The following is a 19,887-nucleotide window of genomic DNA, read 5'->3' on the forward strand; positions in this document are numbered from 1 at the left end:
GCTCCTCTTCAAAAGCTGAGGAACAGGTCACGGTTTTTAAGCAGCACTCAAAGTATGTGGCTGGGGCTATCAGTGTAAACTGTCTGGCTGTAAGAGCAGAGAGTGTCCACCGCTGCTGGGGGGAGCAGATCCATCCCACCTCATCGGCCTGCAGCTGGGAAGGTGTCTCAGGGCTATATTTTTGGGTCTACTTTGAGGTTAGACCTTTTTGGGTCTACTTTGATGTTAGACCTGGCTTTTCCCTGCTTTTTCTCAAACCAGTATTGCTGTCCTGCATCTCCCTTGCACGACCCAGGCTACCAGTGAGGTGCTGGTGGAGCTGTGGAGGGTTTCCAGGCCTCCACTGATAGGTAGTTGTCTCTAAAAGGTGGATCTTCCTTCCGAGTCTTCCATTTGCAGTCTGGAGTGCAGAAATTACTTCTGACACCTCCTCCTGCCTTGGAAAAATGTTTCCATCATGCTGTGCAAATCAAAGCCGAGGGGTTTGGTGGAGCTCTGGGAAAGCCAGGATCAGAAATGCAATATCCCCACCTTTGCGTCCTTCCCCGGGTGCTACAACTGCCCACCTCCCTTCTCCCCAGCTGCTCTCATGTCACCAGTGCTCCTGGATGGGCAAAGGCTGGAGGGAGATCTGCACCTCCCTCCAGCTCACGCTTCAGCCCCACTGAGTGGAGAAGCCCTTCACTCCTGCCTGCACGTCTGTCTTCACTTAAACCATGCTGCTCTTTCCTACATGCACCTCTGCAGTGTCTTCTCTTGGGCACTGGAGATGATGCTGGAGGTCCGAGATGGAGGTGCAACCACACAGTGAACACCACACTCCTTCCTGCAGCCTCCTTGCTCCCAGTTAATCAAAGTAGATACCCAAGACCATTATCATTATACTATTGCCCATTATTTTCTCATTTTCTTGGATGTCAGGTTTGCTCTCTGTGTTAACAAATGAATACAGGGAGGATGGCAGGACCCTGGGCTGATAGGAGAGCTCAGGTTGTAGCTGGCCTCGCTGTATGTCAGGATCTGTGGCAATTGCCAGAATTTTGCATTCTGCTTAATGTTTTTTTTTTTTTTTTTAATCTGTGGCTGGTTCTTTTCTTTCCTCCCTGTAATGTGACCTGCATGACATTTGGGCTCTCTGTGCCCTCACTTGTTGGCCTTCCCTGCCACCTGGAGCCCTGCCATGGTCTCCCCATTCTCTGGCCACTGCGCTCCTGCCCGAGAAGGTGGGACAGTTTCTTACCAGTCACAAGGACATCAGGCAGTTATCCACTGTCTTGCTCCAAATACTCCCAGTGCATTGGAGAAAAGCACCATCCAGACAGGGCAAGGCATGTGAGAAATGAGTAAAATGCACAAATTTAGGAGAAAAAAAAAAACCAAACACATATGAAGTATCATCTTGACCTGGCAGTGTCACCAGCCAGGGGCAGCTCTGGTGTCTCTGACACCGTGTGTGCACATTCCTGTGCTGGGGACACCTTCAAATGTGGGACTCCAGCCCTTCACTGTGACTGGAGACCTTCTTCTTTTTGTCAGCCCAGCCCAGAGGGGTCTTTTAACCAGCCAGAGGAGGAGGAAGGTGGGTGATGGCTGGATGGAAAGGGATTTTTTAGGACTGTGCATATCAACTGGACTCCTTTGACTTGCAGCTTTCTCTGATCGTGAAACAAGATCTCCAGGTTTTAAATACAGCTTCAGTATCGACCCTTTCTAAGTAACTAGGCTGCCTCAGCTCCCTGCCTGTGTTTCCCCAAACAGGGCTACCAGTGTATCTACCTCATACGAGTATTTTCACAAGCACAATGTCGTGCTGTACACATTGCCACCATGCTTCCCCTCCATTCCCTAAGTCTGGACCACACCAGCATCCCACACACCCTTTTTGCTTGCCTGGTGGGACTGCTCGGACATGACGCCGAGCCTGAGAAATGAGCAGGGACCAGCCTGGGTGATGAATAACTCGAAGGCGCCTCTACAGCCACTTCCTTGCTGGATCCCTCTTGCTGTGCACAGAATTAGCACCTCTCACTATAAAAAATAAATCCTGGAAATTGTTACGTCTCCTTTGCGCATCGCAAAGGCATCTGGAAAGGGCCACAGCCCAGGTGAGAAAGGTGGTGCCGGGTCAGCGCCGTATGTCAGGCTGCGTGATGGATCCAGCTTTGCGGGGACAGGGCTTTAGCGTAAATGATGCGGCAGAGTTTGGCCAGGACGGGCCGGATCTGTGTCACACCAGCAATGGCTTTGGCTTCCTGCCCTGCCGGAGGCCAGCCCGGAGCTGTAACAGGTCAGATGGTCTTCTTGCTGCTTTTTTCAGACCAAGGCTGGAGTGCCTCTTCCCAGGGCAAGGGGGGCTCCCAAAGGAAGTGATTATTCATTTCCAGGAACATTTGAATCAGAGAAAGCTCCTGGAAGCCTCCTTCATACTTGATGTCAATGTGTTTCCTCGGTACCGCAACTCCTGCATCCGAAGGGGCAGGCGAGCCCTTCTGCATCGCTGCCTGATGCCACCAGGGCTGCCTGGGCAGCTCTAGGCTAGGCTGATCCCTGGAATAGCACGGTGTAATGGGATAACGTCACTCTCCAAAAGTGGCCAGAGGCAGGCGATTGCAGATCTGCATGACACCACCTCCACAAGGATGGTCTCTCCCAGGGCAGGGACTGCTTGATCTCAGATGGTTTCCAGGAGTGTGGATAAATAACCTCGATGGATACCTCTTCCCTGAACTCCTTGGCTCCCCCTTACACCGGCACAAACTTTTAGCATCTGCAGTACCTGTGCCAAGGCATGTCGCAGTATAACTACACACTGAAAAAAACCGTCAATTCTGAACATGCATCCTCCTACTTTCATTAATACATCCTTGCAGGACTGAGACCTGGTTTTGTTTCCCATCACATCTCCCTTCCTTGGCTCCCTTGGTTGCTCCTAATGAGAGCTGCTTCCTTCAGCCACCCCTCTGCTATTGTCTCTCTGGGATGGGGGACCACTATCCATGGTGCAGGTGACTTGTGGCTTTTTCAGGTGGAATAACATCGTCCTTAGCTCTCACCCCTTTTCCTCCCTTCTCCCTTTCTCCTCTGGTTTGGGGGGAGCTGGGTGCACCCACCAGCTCTCCTTCCCTCTGTCCCTGCTCCTCCCAGCACAGGGCTGGGACATGTTGGGGCTGGGACAGCAGCAGAAGTGACCTCAGCGCTGAAACTCCTGGCTCTGCAGGCAGGGCTCTGCCTGTTATGTGTTTGCCAAATGTCTCTTTATTTATGATGCTCCGTGAAAACAGTTACTGTCAGGAGCGCCCAGGTTCCCTGCTGCTGGCTGGGGAGAGGGATGGAGGTGCCAGAACATGCCCAGGTGCTGTCACCAGGGACAGAGACAGTGACGGCTCGCATAGCCCCAAAACACTGCCCGACCCACGAGAGGGGCAGCTCTGGGGCGACGACAGGCCCTGAACCCCACTCCCGGGGTTATTTTGGGTGGAATTTGTTGGTTTCTGCCTGCTGTCTTTTTTGGTGCATCCTCCCTGTCTTGCCCCACCTCCTACTTCGGTGCCTTCCAGTTCCCACCCTCTGCTTCCACCGCGGGCGTTCCCCTCCTGCTATCTGACTGCAGTCCTCAATATCGTGATTGTTAAAATCTGCTGCTAAATAAAATGAAGATGTGCTCTCCCTCCACCCCAGCCGGCCGAGCCTTCACCCTTCATTTGAGGACACAGAGGGGCCACACCGCTTCCTCTGGCAGCCCAGGGGTGACCCCCGAGGGAGGGGAGGCTGGCAGGGGGGAGGCAGGTTCCCTGGGCTTCGGCGCAGGATGCGCCCCGGTACCACCAGCTCCTGCCCCATGGGAGAGCCCCAGGGCGGGCAGGGGGGAGCAGGCAACGCCTGCACAGCTCTGCCTGCGTGGGTGGTCAAGCCACCCCTCCCCTTCGTGGACAGGCAGCCCTCTGAGACTCTCATGGCACGAGAGGCACCATTACACACTTCCCAAACTCGTCTGCTTCTTGCCAGAGGTATTACTCAACCCAGACATACGATGAGTGTCCGAATCCCTTTCCCATGTGCAATCGGGTAAGGAATTACACCCAGCTTCCCACAGGGAGTCCTCACCCACCTGCTGCAGGTGAAAATCAACTGCCTTGTGTGTGAGCTCTGTGTTTCAGTTAGAAAATATCTATTTTGTGCCTAAAGGTACCTGTGGTGGGGACTGACCTGGCGGGACATCACAGACTCACTCCCCCGTCCCCCACGCAGGGACGAGGAGAGGGAAGCACCGCAGCTCTGGGCTCAGAGCACACAAAAACGTGGCACTGCAGCGGGGAAGGAGGATTAGGGACAGGCTGAAACCCCCGTAACTCCCTGGTGATCAGGCTCTTGCCCAGCTTTCTCCCACAGTCTCTCTCTTCTTCTCCTGCAGTTTGTCCTAAGAAGCAAACTGGAAGCTCTGGGAGGAATCACAAGCTCCCCAAAGCTTTGTGTAGAAAATAATCTATGAAGTCAGCCCATTCTTCCTCCTGCTATTGCAAAACTTTTTCCTCTGTGTCTCTTCAGTATAATGCACAGATGCAGAATCTGTCATGAAATCCACCTCCTGCTTCAGCAGGCTGGAGCTCCTGGTGCCTGGCTGGATATTTTTGAAATATATGGAGGTAAAAGCAGAATATTTAGAAGTCCTAAGGGTCCGTCAGTTGATACACAGATGGCACCAAGCCATGTACACAGGCGATGCTCTGCAGCTGTGTCGGTGCATGGTGCTGCTCGGCACCCTCTGCAGGGACGTGCACACCAGCGCCCGCTTTGCTGCGGTTGCAAAGACATATTAAAACCACCACCTGAGCTGTTATTTAATGGTTAAGAGCAGTAGCCAGCTTTTATAGGACCTAGGATCAGCTCCCTGTGCTTACAGAATTAGTCTTGTCCCAGGGTCAAAACGTAGCAAGGAAGTGTATCAGCTTTGCTTCTGTGTGGATGTTCGCCTGGTTATAGTGATTTTCCTACACCAGCATCAGCAAATTCCCTTGTGTACCCAACCCTTCCACCTTCTACTACTTTGCCTGTCAGTAAAATAAGAATAATATCCCCTTCTCTCACTTGCTCCTTAATACCTTTGCTTAGATTATAAATTCCCTGCATGGGAACTGCCTAGCTAATTTGATCAAAATCATGTGTGAATACAAAAGCCACAGGCAGCACCCACGCAGGTCCCTGTAGCACCCATCCCCAACCCTTCGGCCGTTGCAGGGGCCGAGCACGGGTGTCACAAAGCGGGTGCCAAACATTGGAACCAGCTGCCCAGGGAAGTGGTTGAGTCACCATGCCTAGAGGTATTGAAAAGACGTGTAGATGTGGTGCTTAGGGACATGGTTTAGTGGTGGACTTGACAGTGTTAAGTTTGTGGTTGGACTCGATGATCTTAAAGGTCTTTTCCAACCTAAATGATTTTATGATTCTATGATTAAAAAAATAAAAAAAGCAAGACCCCCTCCCTCCTCTGGGTTTGGGCTCAGCACAGCCCCTGGCTTTCACCTGCAGCGAGGGATGCTCAGCAGCAAACTCATCCTGGGGACAGTGGTGATGCCCGGCAGCATCCAGCAAGTGACAGCATGCCATCCAAATCAAGCAGACACCAGCAGCTTTCATCGGCTGCCCATGAAGGGATTTTAGGCTGGGAGTCACAGCCTCTCTTCCTGGCACAGACACGACCCAAGACAATTCTGGAGAACTTAGCAACTGTAGTAGCATTTCCCAGAAGCAATCCTTCCCCAGCTAAAGGCAGGCTTTGATGCTGCTGGTAACCAAGAGCCACTGGGAGGACAACAAGGTATTTAAAGTGGTTTTCTTCCTGTAAAAGAGATTTCCCCCCTTTCTCTCTTTTTTTTTCTTATTAAGTTCATGAAAATGACTGCCAGCCAAAGCACCTAGGATTCATGAAATACCTGAGCCAAAATTTGCTTTTTATTCTGGCGTCTAATGAGCAGGTTCTGGTTAACACTGGGTTTAATGGGAATCCCACATTTCTGTGAGCAAAGGAATGAGCTGGGTCAGCGTTGCATAGGGCAGTATCAGTCCCTGGGCATGGGTTCATAACAGGAGAATGTTTTGGGTTTTTTAGGGTTTCTTTTTTTGCCTCGAATCTCAGAGTTATTTCTGGATGTACCATATCTGATGAACCAAGCCTGTTCGGTTGGAGTGGCTTAACATATGTTCCTGCTATTAATTAAACTTCCCAATCTGTCAGCAAAATAGCGTGTTTGCTGGATAGAGTGAGAGATTAGTTCCAGCTCTTTGGAAACCCAGGCGGGTGTGATAACCACTGGATAGACTCATCTGCATTACCTGTGGGGCAATAAGTACCATAGGTTGGTGATCTGCTCCAGGGTGTGCATGGGGCCAGCTGTTGTTTTAAGCATTTAACTGGTGTTTCTTTCAGAGGGCTGGATGTGGGTATTTTGTTCACACTGTGGGAAGGATGATATCAATTGAACTGTGTGTGCAATGTAGGCTACAGGGACAGAGTCATGGAGGGAACAGCAGCAAAGTGACCAGGAGGACTTTTTCTAGCCAAGATATGTAGTTTCTGGAGAGCTGGTGTGGGAGGAGGATGGTGATACGGTACCACTACTATCACAGGAGTGCACATAGGACTTGTGTCAGCTGCCCAGAAAAATGCATCCCCTTGTAGGTAGGTAACAAGAGGACAAAGAAACATTTGGAGAGAGAGATATGAGCCTCTACAAGGGCCACACACAGGACAACAGGAATGACTGGAGACATCTAGGCTGATTTTTAGGCTTGTTTCCTAAGAAAATGAGCTCCATATAAGTAAGTGTACTGAGTGCCTGCCTCTCCCCCAGTAGCTTTTAATCCAGCTGGCTGGTTCAGCTGAAACTCATCAAAGAAGGAGAAATTCCCTGTGATATTAAAAAGCCCCTTTCCCAGGGTGTGCAGTGTGGTGGCTGAGGTAGGGCTCAGCTGGTGGCACTGATTGAGGAGGTGGCTTTGGGGCTTAAAAGCACCTCCAGCTGGGCTGGCTTTTCACCTGTCATTTTAATGGGTGTTTGAGGTGCTTTATGCTGTCATAAGCACCTAGTAACAGGCAGATCTGATTTTGAGTGTGTCCTAGTGTTGAGTGGCTGCCCCAACTCAAGCAGAAACTGCGCTGCTCCTTGCTTGGCTGCTGCATCCAGGTACTAGGGGCTGGGGAAGTGGTGGCAGGGTTGGGGTCTGGGAGCTATAAAAATGGGGGTGGGTGAGGTTGGGACTGAAGGAGAAAGCAGGAGTGGGAAATGGGGAAGGAGACCTAGAGAGGGGAATGATGAGCTGAGGCTGAGGGAATTGGGAGCACAGGGAGAGAGTGGGTGCTGGAAGGGAAAAACAAGGACTGTCTGCAAGCCCTGCCTGTATCCCCTGTGCAGCAGGTGAGGCTGGGCTCTTGCAAAGAAGTCCTATGCTTTATACACTTGGGGCTTTGGTGAAGCAAAAGCAAGTGCATCGGGTAAGGGAGAGGATTGTGGAAAAGTGTGTGCAACAGGGTAACGAGAGCTCCACTGGCCTGTGTATGCGCAACAAGGGGAGGATGGGGACTTAAATTTATCTCATCAACTCCAATTCTGGTGTTTTCTTTAAAATGCATGACTTTGCAACCTGCCCAATGCTATTCAAAAGCATCGAGCTCTGCGTGAAATGTCTAATACCCAAAGCCAGACTCAAATCCTTTCAGTCAGGCTCGCACTGACTTCAGGGGCTTTCAGAGCAATCCCAAGCCGGATGGTGTGCGAGGCAGCAGAGAGTGGCTGTACTCTGATATCTCTATAGTAACACAGTGTTTGTTGGCAACAGAGCAGCTTCCTGCAATCTGCTCCCAGCCTGGGTATCTGAGGAAAAAAAAAAAGGGGGGAAAAAAAAAAAAATTCTGGCCACATAGCATCATGTGATACTATTTTGTTTGTTTGTTTTGTACCCCTACTATATATTCAGTGAGAAAAATGGGTGCTTTTTTAAAGGAAATCCTGGAGCCTTCAGAGCAGGACACATTTGACCACTTGACACAGATGGAAACACCTTCTGTCGACACCTTTCGAAGCCTGTGCACAGGTAAGGGCTGCTCAGGGCCGGGGCTGCCCTGTGCTAGGGTGATGGGCAGGGTTAGAGCAGAGAAAGCTGGAGGATGCCCGCTGCATGCACCTCCAGTATGGGCATTTCCCTCGTGCTGGTTTCCTGCAAAAACCTTGGGGTTTTTTATTTATAAGCTTAAATATCCACTGGGTTGAAATTTAAACTTGAGTGTAGAAATACTAGTGAGGCTACACCTTGATGTCTGTAGCTGGCCAGGCTGAGACGGCCATGTGCTGGGAACTTGTGGCCATGTCGTGCTAACTTTGAACGTTTAAGGTTATGTTTGAACACGTTGGTTAGTTGTGCTGGGGTCAGTGCTCACGATGCATGTCCTCCAGGACTGGGGGAAACTTTCAGTTCACTCTGGCCCTTTGCAGCTCACAGTGAAGTCAGTTGTTACCCACTTAGGGAAATGTGCGATGCATTCCCTGAAATACCTGGAAATACTAGGGGTTTGTTATGGGCAGCTCAGGAGAACAGTGAGACTTGTTTAAGTTGCTTGTGGCAGGTTGCATCCCCAGGTGTAAATTTCCTCCTCACTGATCCCCAGCAACTGGGTTTGATTAGTGGTTAATTACAGCTGTTAGTGGCTCATTTCAGGCTGGCTCTTTAAGGCTTCACTGTCTGTCAAATGTCAAGCTGGGGGGGGGACGACAGGGGGCAGGGAGTGTGTGTTTGTGGCAGGTAATGTAAAAATGATTTTTTTGTGTAGCTTGGTGTGGTACATGTCGCATGAATATGGCGATCATTAAACTTGAGTTTGTGTGTTTTAACCAGCCTCTGCAGAGGCATGAGAACGTACCTGTGGTGTGTAATGTGCACACTTGCTCGTAGGAAGCAAACAAGTGATGATGGAGTCTATAGGATAATTCTTGGTGTTTTGCATTTCCCTGGACCTTTTCTACTTTCTTGCAGTTATGTATATGTACCTGGTACATCACTACTGTCTCTTGTGACCTACCTGGGGGTGAGTGTGCCTTAGCACAGGCTCTGTGACTGCACGTTGGGCTGTAGGTTTTAATGTGCAGGTAGAGGAGAGGTGCTCTTATAGCTAAGAGGGTGCCTGATGCTGCAGGTGACCCTCACTGTGCCTTGTAGTGCGATCTCTGATAGATCAGTGACTCTCTCTCCAGCTCTCAAAACCTTCCTATAATGTTTTCTGCCATCTCTCTGGGTAATGAATCCTATCTGTGATCTTCCACTTTGTGTGTGCACCTCCCATATGCCAAGTGCAAAAGCAGGACTGCTTTTCCAAGCAGGGGTTTGCAGCACAAGGGCATTTCCAGATGGAGAGGTTGATATATTGGATTAAAAAGCTATGTGCTGTTTTCTCTGCCTGCAGGCTAATGGGTATGTAGTTGCTTTACTTAGCTCTCTAATTCACAAATAGCCAGGGTTTTTTTTTTTAATGGGTCTTTCAAATAAAGTTTCAAGATTATACAAACAAGAGAAAGTATGAAATAGCTGCATAATGATGCTTAGATGGCCCGTGATTGTCATCTTGGCTTCCAACAGGGAGCTGGCTTGATGTCCATGTGTCTCAGGACAGCAAGCTTCTCTGTGCCACCTCTGTAAAATAGGAGCAGTAGTATTTCTGCACCTGTGCCTTGTGTGGATAGATAAACTGTGGAAGGCAAGTAGCTCAAGGAGCTGTAATCAGCTCTTGCGTTACCTGTTGGTGGCTTGTGGGGGCTGCAGGTGATGTGTCCCCGGGTGGTGTGCTGTGCTGAGATCCCCCCTTGCCGGCTGGCAAGGCCTGTCACCTCTGGGATGCTGCTGTGGTCCCTGCATCCCGCCGCGTGCCCCTTGCAGCAGCGCGGGCCACCAGTGCTGCTGCGGCACAGATGGTGCAGGGAGCCCTGGGGACAGTGAGCCTGGAGCCTGCGCGGCTGCTACTGAGCTGAAGTCACTGCAGCTGGCTGATTGCGTGATCCCTGCCCAGTGGCTTGGGTGTCCCTACCTTGGTCCGCTGGGCCTTGGGCTGTGAGAAACCTGCCATCCTGAAGGGGATCAACTGTTTTTCATCGGCACTAGTGTGTGACTTCGCAACCCCATGGGCTCCCCCAGGCTGGGGCTCAGGGAGGGTTCGGGCTGTCCTGAAGCCAAACAACTTGCTGAGGTGCAGTCCTGCTCCAGACGTCGTGAGGTGGGTGGGACTGGCTCCCTGTTGACCACTTATTTCCCCTGGTTCCTCCAGCCCTGTCCATGCACCAGCCTGCAGATGTTTCTGTTGCCACCCAGGTGGAAGGGTTACGACAATGCTGTCTGCTGTGCTCAGGCTGTGGCTTGCAGAAACGCTGCTGTTGGGAAAGGATGCTCTTTATGGCTCCGCTAGTTTTTACTTGGTGAGGTTGAGCTGCTTTACAGTCCTGCTTTATGGGTGGGATCACGGCTGCTCCGCTTGTAGCTTTTATTTTGTAGACTTGCTTTGTCCCAAGGGATCAGGTGTGTTTCTTGGGGAGCCGCTTTTTACTCTGCTCCACCGAGTCTTGCTGGGGTCACCGGTCAGCAGTCTTGGAGACAAATGGCGTGTGCTGTATGGAGACAGACAGGCAGATGTATATGTTATGCACTTGGAGCCCTGCCCAGGGGAACATGGAAAGCAGATGTTGGATCGGTGACCTGCTGGATAAGCCATGGGCCCTCGCTTCCTCCTGTGCCTCTGTGGTCTGGCTTGGACAGAGCTGGAGTTAGTAACTCTGTGGAGGCTCGGTGAGCTCAGCACAGCCCTGACTGGTTCAGCTGAAAGGAGTGTCTGTTCTTTTTAAAGTCTGTATAGCAGAAAAACAGTTCCAAAATTATCTTAAATAGGAATTGAAGCATGATCAGGAAGTTGAGATGCTCTGCTGCCTTTTCCCCATTCTTAAGGTAGCCTGGAGGCTGCTCTAAGTTATCCTGGGGTGACCATGGGCCAGCTGGAGGTAGCTGGGGTGTTGGGCGCTCCTCTGATAGTCTGTCCTGCCCATCCAGACCCATCCCCACTCACTCATTAAACACCACTTGGGGCCAACATTGGTTATCTGGATTTAGGAGCTAGCCTCTGGTCCTTTTCCATCTGCCCACTGAGCTAGACAAAAGCTGAGGGTTTGGGCCAGATCTTCAGATCTATTTGAACTTCAGACCCAAAGAAAGACCCAAATGGGGAAGATCCTTGGCTGGGCTCCACAAACTTTCCTGACTTCCACTAGCGAAGGAGCAGGAGATACCTGATGTTTTTCCATCGTGTTATCCTCTGCTGTGTCACCTAATACTTGCTCACTAGACCATGATAACAGAGCAGTAAGGGTACTATCTTGCTCTGGACTATGAAAGAGGGTCCTAATTAAACTCTATACAGGGCCATGCAGCAGTCTGGGCTGCCGCATTGCCTGGGTGTGCTGGCAGTGTTTCTGCGGTTATGTGGTGCATAACGGCCGCTTTGGACACAGGACAGCAGTGCCTGCTTTTAATGCAGCCCTGAGCATCCCAGGTGTGCTTGTGCCAGGGCAGGTAAGCTGGGCTGGCCCCAGGGTGTGCCGAAACAGGAGTGCAGCCCGGGTCTGCTGGCTGCAGGGGAATAACGTTGGGCTTTTGGGTCTGGATTGCCTTCATTTGCTGGCCTCAGGGCATGAATATAACAGGAGGAGGAGCTGGTAAAACTGGGCAAAGAAACTTTTCCCTCCACAAAACATGAGATCTAGTGATTCCAAGTGTGCTGGGACCTTGGGTGTGTTTACAGCCCAGCCGGGTCGGTGCTGGTGCGAGGCGGCGAGGGTCCCAGTGCTGGCTCTGAACACTGGTGCCTGTGTCTGCCTCGGCGGGGTGTGACATTCCTCCCAGCTCTGGCTCCTGGCTGCAGCTCGGATGTGGCAAAGGAACGGTTTGCTGCAGAATAGGGAGGTGTCTGTGTGAGCCTGCTGGTTTTCTGCTGCCTGAAGTTTCTTTGCTCTTTAAAAAAAAAAAAAAAAAAAAAAGGAATTAATTTTATTCTGTCTTGCCCATAGACTGTTAAATTTACAAAGGCGTTTGATAATGTGTGGCTGGAGAGAGGAGACAAAAACACTGCTACAGGGGAGGCATGATCAGTTTTGCTGAGAAGGAAAGCTTCATAGTACTGGAGTGATTTTTTTTTTTTTTTTTTCTCTTTTGGAGTGAGGAACAGCACTATTGTGAAATACATGCTGGAGAGGATGTTTCGAGGGACTTGTGCCTTTCCTGCTTTAACCCATATGTGCAGCTGGAACAGCTTCTGCCCTGGCTGACTTTCAGGGCAGATTAGGAAAACTGCTTGGATCCAAATGCCCTGATTTGGCCCCTCTGCATATGGAGTATCTGAAATCCAGTGGGTGATTTGGGGAGCTAAATGCTCCTGGTATAGGGTTGAGTCCCACATGTGATGGACTGGATGTGGCTGAGGGTTCAGAAGGGACTTGACTCTGGAAGCCCAGCATCTCAGAGGGGGCTTAACCTTTTGCTAAGGAAATGCCAACCCAGGGTGTGTCATGGTTGACAACACAAATCTCTGGATGCTTTTGGAAATAGTGGTCTGTACTTTCATTTGAGGGTGCCTCTTTTTTTTTGGAATCAACCAGTTTTATAAAGTGTTTATCTGAAACATCCCTTTCCTACCAGCTCAGGGAAAGGGCAGCCTTGTGGGACACTTGCAGTAGCAACTCCTTGCTTCTGTTTTTGGCTTTTACCCTCTTACTTTGCACCTCTGGGAAGATTGTGTTCTGATTCTCACTTTCATTTTCTATGAAATGGAGATAATGGCAGAAGTAAGCAGAGGGTGTGTGTAGTAAGGCTGAACAGAGCACTGCGGAGGGCTGAGCTGCTCTCCAGGGAGAGTAATATTTTCTTGATCGCAGCTTAGGAAAAAGAACGTTGTAAGTGATTAATTCAGTGATAAGTGCTCGTATTTCTGAAGAAATTTGTGTTAGTGGTGTCCAGGCTGCTTTGGTGTTGGTTTCCCTTGGAAAATGTATCAAAAACTTCCTTGTAGGAATGTGTGAGGAATGCAGGAAACTTGCAAGCAAATACCTTGGGGATACTTGTAGAAAAGCAGTGCACAATTTTTTTAACTGTGGATGACTGATCTGAAGGCTTCAATGTGTGTCCTACTGGGACCTCTGTCCCCACTGAGCAGCTGCCTGGTGGCTCCTGTCACTCCAGATGGGTCCAGGGCTGAGTCCTGCTGATGGAGCAGCTTGTATGCAGTAACTCATCTGCAAAAAAGGATTAACAGTTTCCCTGGCAGTTGCTCTAGAAATCACCACAAAGCTCTTCAGATCATTTCGGGTGTGTTCCTTATATTTATTTGGCACTGCTGGCCAGCTCTAGCAGTGCATCCTCCAAGTCTGTGGAGTATGTGAATATGCTTAGCTCTGTCCCTGACCTCCTTCTCACCTAGATTCATCTCATGACCTTCAGACGTAAATCTTTTTTTCCATATGCATGTGTTTCCACAGCTTTCAGAAAGTTGCTGCCATCTAAAGGGCACAAAAAGGTTGCTTTACAGCTACAAAACTGTGGAGGTGGTGTGCACTGAGTCAGTGTGTCCTGGTTCACAGATGCCTGCGAAGGTCTCTTTGGGATTAGGTATGTTCTTCATGCTCTTCTGAGCCAAACCTGTGCCTAATCTCCAGCTGGCTGGATTGTTAAAAGCAATGCTGAGTGGTAATGAATTGGTAACCAACTGCCTAAAAGCTTGACTGTGTGTCACTAAAGTGATTGGGGGTTTAGTCATTGGCTTTGCAGAACATCAAGCTCAAGTGTGCTTCGGGTTTGTTCATGGGGATCAGAGCTGTGAAGGATGGTCCTCAGAGCTGAGCTCCAAGTGAGTCTTAGTCAAAGCCAGAACTGATCTCTGCAGGAGAGCAGGGGGGCCGCTGGTAACAGGAAAGTCTGTATTTGTGGAAAGTCATCAGACTTCTATAGCTTTGTGTGCATAGTTACCAAGCCAAAGGCAAGAGAAAGGTAAGAAGCACAAGCAGACCTTGTGTCCTGAGAAAGCACTGGATTTGGCTTTTCATGGCTTGTTTGTAGGACTTGGTGAGGGCTGCTTTCCCTTCTGATGATAGGTGGTCTAAAAATGGGGAGAATTTCCTGTGCTGAGTGAAACTGTTGGTTGACAGAAAGCTATTCCAGTTGGCAGATATGGAAGGGGTCACACAAGTGATGACGTTAGTGCTCTGACTCTTTCCCTGTTGTCAAAGCTGTTCACAGCTTCATTTGTTAAAACAGACTTCCCAGCTCTGGATCACAAAGGAAAGGTTTGGGTAGAGAAGGGCTGCTCAAACACAAAAGCCAGTTCTCTTGGGAGGGTCCTGCTATGCTCCTGTGGCATTCTTGATGGATATATGGGCCTGTATTTTGCCTTTTAAGATAAATTGTTCTGTGGTGTGTGGCATCCATCAGTTCTGTTCAGGCCAGGGGCTTGCTAACAAGTAGGAAGATGAAGTCATCAAGAGGCAGCTTCAAGTGACCTCAATCACTCGGGTCATTCCAGGAGGCTCCCAAAAAGACACAAACCCCACCATAACTCAGCAACCACAACTACTTGAGGGATTTTCTTTCCTGGACTTGTAAAACCCTTACCCTTGTGTGCAGACTGCTGCTCCAACAGAAGCATTGCAGACTCTGGGGTGGGGGGGAAGCTGTGTTGGGGTGTATGGTGGAAACAAAACCAGAATCAGCGATCTGCTGGAGCTAAACCTCTTCAGAAAGTCATTTGAGTAAGTAAATGTGACAATCCATGTGGATGAACTAAGCAGCCCATGTGCAAGAGAGGTCTTGCTGCTCGTCCGCACTGGCCCCTTCCTGAGTTATATTTGGTGGCAGGTCCGTGCAGGGTTTCCTTTTATGCCCTCACCTTTGTTCTCTCTTGTTTGTTGTTTCGGAGTGAGGGACCAGGGAGCTCCATCTCTGGTCATCCTGGGTTTCCTAAGGGCGGGCCAGTGGGATGTTCTCTTCCCCTGGAAGATTAATTGTACGAACCCGGTATTTCTGTTCTCAAGGCTAATTTGGCTGGATACTGAACATTCCCGCCCTGAATTTTTAGCGTGGCAGGCGGGTGTCAGAGCCTTGCAGCATCTTCCTGCTAAAAACAGATGCTATTTCAGCCCCTGGCTCGTGTTGCATGCTGCATCCAGAACAGCTTGTGGACAGAAAGGCGTGTGCACACACCCTGTTCCTCCTGAATGGCATCTCCGGGGAATGCGGGCTGCATCGTGGATGTGTGCTGGGCTTTCACAACATGCACGTTTAAGGTAGTTGGGTGGCGAGATGAGCTTGTCCATCCACTTCTGCTCCATTTCAAAGGGCCAGGTTGTTCCTGAAGGGTTGGGGTTTGCAACCTTGGGTCCAGCAAAGCCAAAAGCAGGGCTTGGACATCACTGGAGCAAGGATTTTTGTGTACAAAGCAACACCGCTGGCTTGGAGTTGTGAAGATATTTGGGCAATGACATGTCCTGTGTGTCTCCAGCTGGAGTGAAGTGCTGCTCGGTGGGAGGCAGTCTGGGGCCATGTGAAACTCCAGCCAGGAGTAAAGGCATGTCTGGGAGAGCATGGGCCAATATAGCACCCTGTGGCAGGAATGCCGTGCTTGAGGCATGGTGTCACTTCTCAGGCTGGCAGAGCAGCCCAGTTGCTGATCGGTGGAGCTCGCTGGGAAATGTTTCCCTGTGCTAAGGAGAATTTCATGACAAAACGAAAACAAACAGTACAAATTTTCCATTTTGAGAGATCATTTTAAGCTAAAGGCAATGTCTTCTGTTCTCTTTCCTGAACAGGTTTTTGATGCAAAGTGGATATTTTCCAGTTGGAGTTTTTCATCTTGTCAAAAAGTCAACAACTGTGAAAAGCAGATTTATTCCAGAAAAATACTGTCTAGCTGAAGCTTTTTTCTTCCCAACTCATTTTCAGCCAGCTCAACTCATTATTGCTGTTGAGATTGGATGTTGCCTGATCTGAATGCCTTTGTACAAAATTCTTTTTTCCATGACTGAAGAGTGGGATGTTAGTTAAAAGCAGAAAAAACATAAAGCAGAAGAGTGTCCATCCTCAGAGTTAGTCAAAGTCTGACCTGACAGTCCTAAGCAACCTGCTGTGAGAAGGCAAGTTGGAGTAGATTATCTCCAGAGGTGCCTCCAGCCTCAGCGGTTCTGTGAACCGCTGCAAATAAAGCAATGTGCTTTAAGATTTAGGGGCTGCCTTGTGAAAGGGAAGTAGTGGAAACCACAGACGCTTGACCTCTTGCTCAGTGAAATTCTTTCTGGCCACTGCTACAGATAGTGGCTTGCAAACACAGTTCCTTCATGGTACTTCCAAAATCTTGTTACACGGCAAGGTCAGATGTGCTGCAGAGGCTGGGGTCTGTTAGCTAAATGCAGTTCTTGCTCCAACTTGCTTCCAGGCTGGGTAGGCAGGGAAGAGAGGAGAAAGCCTGGCTGAAAGCTTTGCCTCCTGCTTCTAGCCATGGAGTTGTGGAGAAGCTGATATTTTGTGGCTGCCTCAGCCTTCCAGGAAATCCATGGAAAAGTAGCTCCATCCCTTGGTCCTCACCTGCTGGAAACTGCACAGCTACATGAGGTCCCTTCCTCTTTGAGATAAATTTCTATCCCAATGCTTTGACCAGCAGGCAGATTGCTTGTAGCTGGTCTGCATGCTGTAGCTCAGCCCACCGTCTGGGTACCAGACTGTCTCTGGTGTAGGACCACAGAGCACCTCATGCTTCCACCTTCAGTGCCACGTCCTGGTTGTGGGGTAACAGCAGCCAACACCACTGAAGGGCTGTTGCTGACTGACACAGATGGAAGCGTTCCCTTAAGGGGAAGGTGGCCTTTCCCACAGTCCCTTGGTGTGAGCAGGTATCGCCCTGGCTTTCGGACCAGGCTGCTGGGTAAGAAAGGAGATGTTTTCTGTGTTAACTTTTGATCTGATCTTCTCTGTTCAGCCTGCAAGTGAGAAACCATTCACAGCCAGAAATGGGGATGTCCATTCAAATGAATATTGGAGATGGTTTCTCCAGCAGCCATTCACAAGCTGTTAGTGGGGAATTGCCAGGGCACTATTTGAGTTGCTGATGAACTATTCAGTGTGAACAATTTGAGCTCTCCTCATCAAGCTCTCTGAGTGCTCCAGCCAGCACAGGGAGCTCCCCTGGGGTTATCAAGCTGAACTTGGAGTCTGGGTCCAAGCTACCCTGGGAGTCTTGCACCATCCTTTCTAGATTGCTACACACGTGTGCTGTCTCTTACTCTTGTGTTTTGCTGAGTCATGTTTTACAGTATGTCTCAGTAAAGGGGAAATATGTGGCTTCCCTGAGTAATCTGCTTCCTCTCTGTTGGGACTACAGATAGCAAAATAGGGAGAAAGGTGCAGGGAGGGGGGAGAAAGAGGGAGCCCAGAGCATCCTTCTTGTTCCTTTGGGGTGCAGGAACAGTCACAAGCCCAGCAATGCTCAAGTTAACATTATGGCTGTTTTACCTGACAAAAAGATACCACAAAACAGCTGGGTGGACTCTTTGGCATTGCTAGGTACTCTGTGGTGTGCTTCGCAGATGTGGAATACACGTGATCCCATCCAGGAGTTTTTTCACAGGAAAGGTGGTCTGAATTTAATTGGCCAGATAGAGCTAACTGTGGTTGCGGCATTAGATAACTGAGTGAGCATCAGTAGAAATGACTCTTCAGCAGTTAATGTTGGCTGCCATCAGGATCTTGCCTATCAAGTTAAGTTTACTGCAGAGGCTAATAGCACAGTAATTAAGGTAAAACAAATATTAGCTTGAAGCTGTGCCTGCAACTTGAATCACATAGCTCTACTTTTGATGTGAAGCTTGATTGGAAAACCTTATGTTTAATTTGTGTTGCATTAGTCTGATGGCAGCTGGTTTTGTGGGCTGAGCATGAGCCAGATCTGCTGCTGTCATAACGCTCTGGCTCCACTAATGCAGCACTGATTTATGCCGGGTGAGGATCGGGGCCAAGTCTCCTTGCTGTGTTGGTATAACCTGTATGGTTCAGGCATTTGCTGGGGTGTTGTTTGAGGACAACCAAATAGCAAGGAGGCTGTGAGGAGGGAGAAAATGCTTTTTTCCTTCCTGTGGGTCAGTGTTTTTATTTCTTCTGTTATAGACAAGCTTGTCAGTAGATGAGGCCAGATCTGTGCCTGGATTTTAGTTTTTGTTGTGCTTCAGCATCTCCCTGTACCTGAATCTGTGTTAAATGTGTGAGAAAATGCCTGGGGCAGAGAAAATGCTTACCTTCACCATAGCCAGAACGTTCTGGGTGGTCACATAGGACACAGGTGCAGAGATGCTCTGGGTGGGCAGCTGCCAGGGAAGGAGGTAGAAAGGACCTCTGGGAGCAGCAGTGCATGCCAGGCCCTGGGGCTTGCTGCTCTCTTCCACAGCAGCAAATTAATCACTCCTATTTGCTACCTGAGAAACACAGACTGATGTCAGCTCTAGTTATGCTTGAGACTCTCCTTATGCAGCCTGCCTGCTTGTGTGACAGCCTCTTCAGCCTTGGCAGAGCCAGGCTTCACAAGATCATGAGCAAGCCTGAGGTTTGCAAACATCCATCTGAGCTCAGGTCTGAGCTGTTTCTCTGGATGAGGGTGGACTTCAGGGGAACATCCTAGTCTTCAACCCCATCTCAGCTTTATGCTCAGCCTCCAGATTCAGAGCATTAGCCCTGAGGCTTTCTCATCCCCATGGCACATCCTGGACTTCAACTCAGCTATGTGTAGTACACGTGGCGTAGCTTTTCTGGAGGCAGCGAATGGCTTGGTGCAATGTGGGTTTGGTGCATGACCCTGTTTGCATGCTGTTGGATGATGAAACTAAGCGGGCTGCTGTAGAGTGTTTTGGCCATGATGGTTGAGAGCCCAACCTGGAGAGCTACCTGGGAGGTGCTGATCTCTACCTGGATTTTGTTTTTTGGCTTGCCTTGTGTCAAGTTTTGTCTGGGGCTTCATACCTGTGGAGAGAGGGCAAGTGGTATGTTGTGCAGGGGAAGCCCTTGCTGAGAAAATCCACTTTCCCTCGTGTTTAAGTCCTTAACCTGAGTGCAGTGACTTCGCAGCACTTTTCTGCTGTGGGAATAATGTGAACTTTTGACTCTTTCTGACTAATACTTAAAGCTGCTATCCCTCCCTGCCTGTGCTGCCAGCCTGGTTTCTCTCCCTTCATTTTTGTGATTTCATCTGATCCCAAATCTAGTCCTTGCTGTGTGCAGAGTAACCATGGTGTGTTTTAACCACCAGCACCGGGATTTTTACTGCTTGTATGAGTACTGGAGGTGTTGGAGCTGTAGCAGGATGCCTGGGAGGGCATTGCAGGTGACTGCATGCTGCAGCCTGCCTGAAGCAAACTAACTCCATATACTTGTGCTCCCTGTGTAAGAGGAGCCCTGCGATGTGGCTGTGACAGCTGGAAGCTCAGTGTTTGCTGCCTAAATATTGTCCTGATTACTTGGGGAAGGCTTGAAGGAGTCTGCACTGCTAGCTCAGAGCTGCTGGGATCTTGTACACAAGCTGTGCTCGGGACAGGACCTGTGTCTGTGCTCTACTCTGGTTACAAGACTTGGAGCATCACCACTGAGGTGCATGTAAGCCCTGCAGAAGAGACTGGGTGTGTCTGCTGAAGAAATCTGGATGGAAAATGTTGCATTGAACTGGTCATCTCTCAGTGAAAAATGACCATCCTTTCAGGGACATACTGGCTAATGTCTTAGGAAAATGATTACTAGGAAAAACGTGGTCATTACTTGTACTTTGGTAGCACTGGGACTCTA

At 49.6% G+C, this 19,887-nt stretch overlaps 1 protein-coding gene across 2 annotated transcripts in view; it reads left to right on the forward strand.

Moving 5' to 3' along the window:
* The window catches only part of TEKT3 (tektin 3), a 101,792-nt gene that overhangs the window by 9,392 nt on the left and 72,513 nt on the right, over nt 1-19,887 (forward strand). The window contains exon 2 of one of the 2 annotated variants that reach the window (XM_030015871.2): nt 7,998-8,088. The gene's annotated coding sequence lies outside the window, so the exon portion shown is untranslated. Of the gene's footprint in view, nt 1-7,997; nt 8,089-9,440; nt 9,460-19,887 lie in introns of those variants that run through there. The other variant, XM_030015875.2, reaches the window with a different exon arrangement.

Source organism: Aquila chrysaetos, chromosome 5 (genome assembly GCF_900496995.4).
Source record: "Aquila chrysaetos chrysaetos chromosome 5, bAquChr1.4, whole genome shotgun sequence".
In the NCBI taxonomy this organism is placed as follows: Eukaryota; Metazoa; Chordata; class Aves; order Accipitriformes; family Accipitridae; genus Aquila; species Aquila chrysaetos.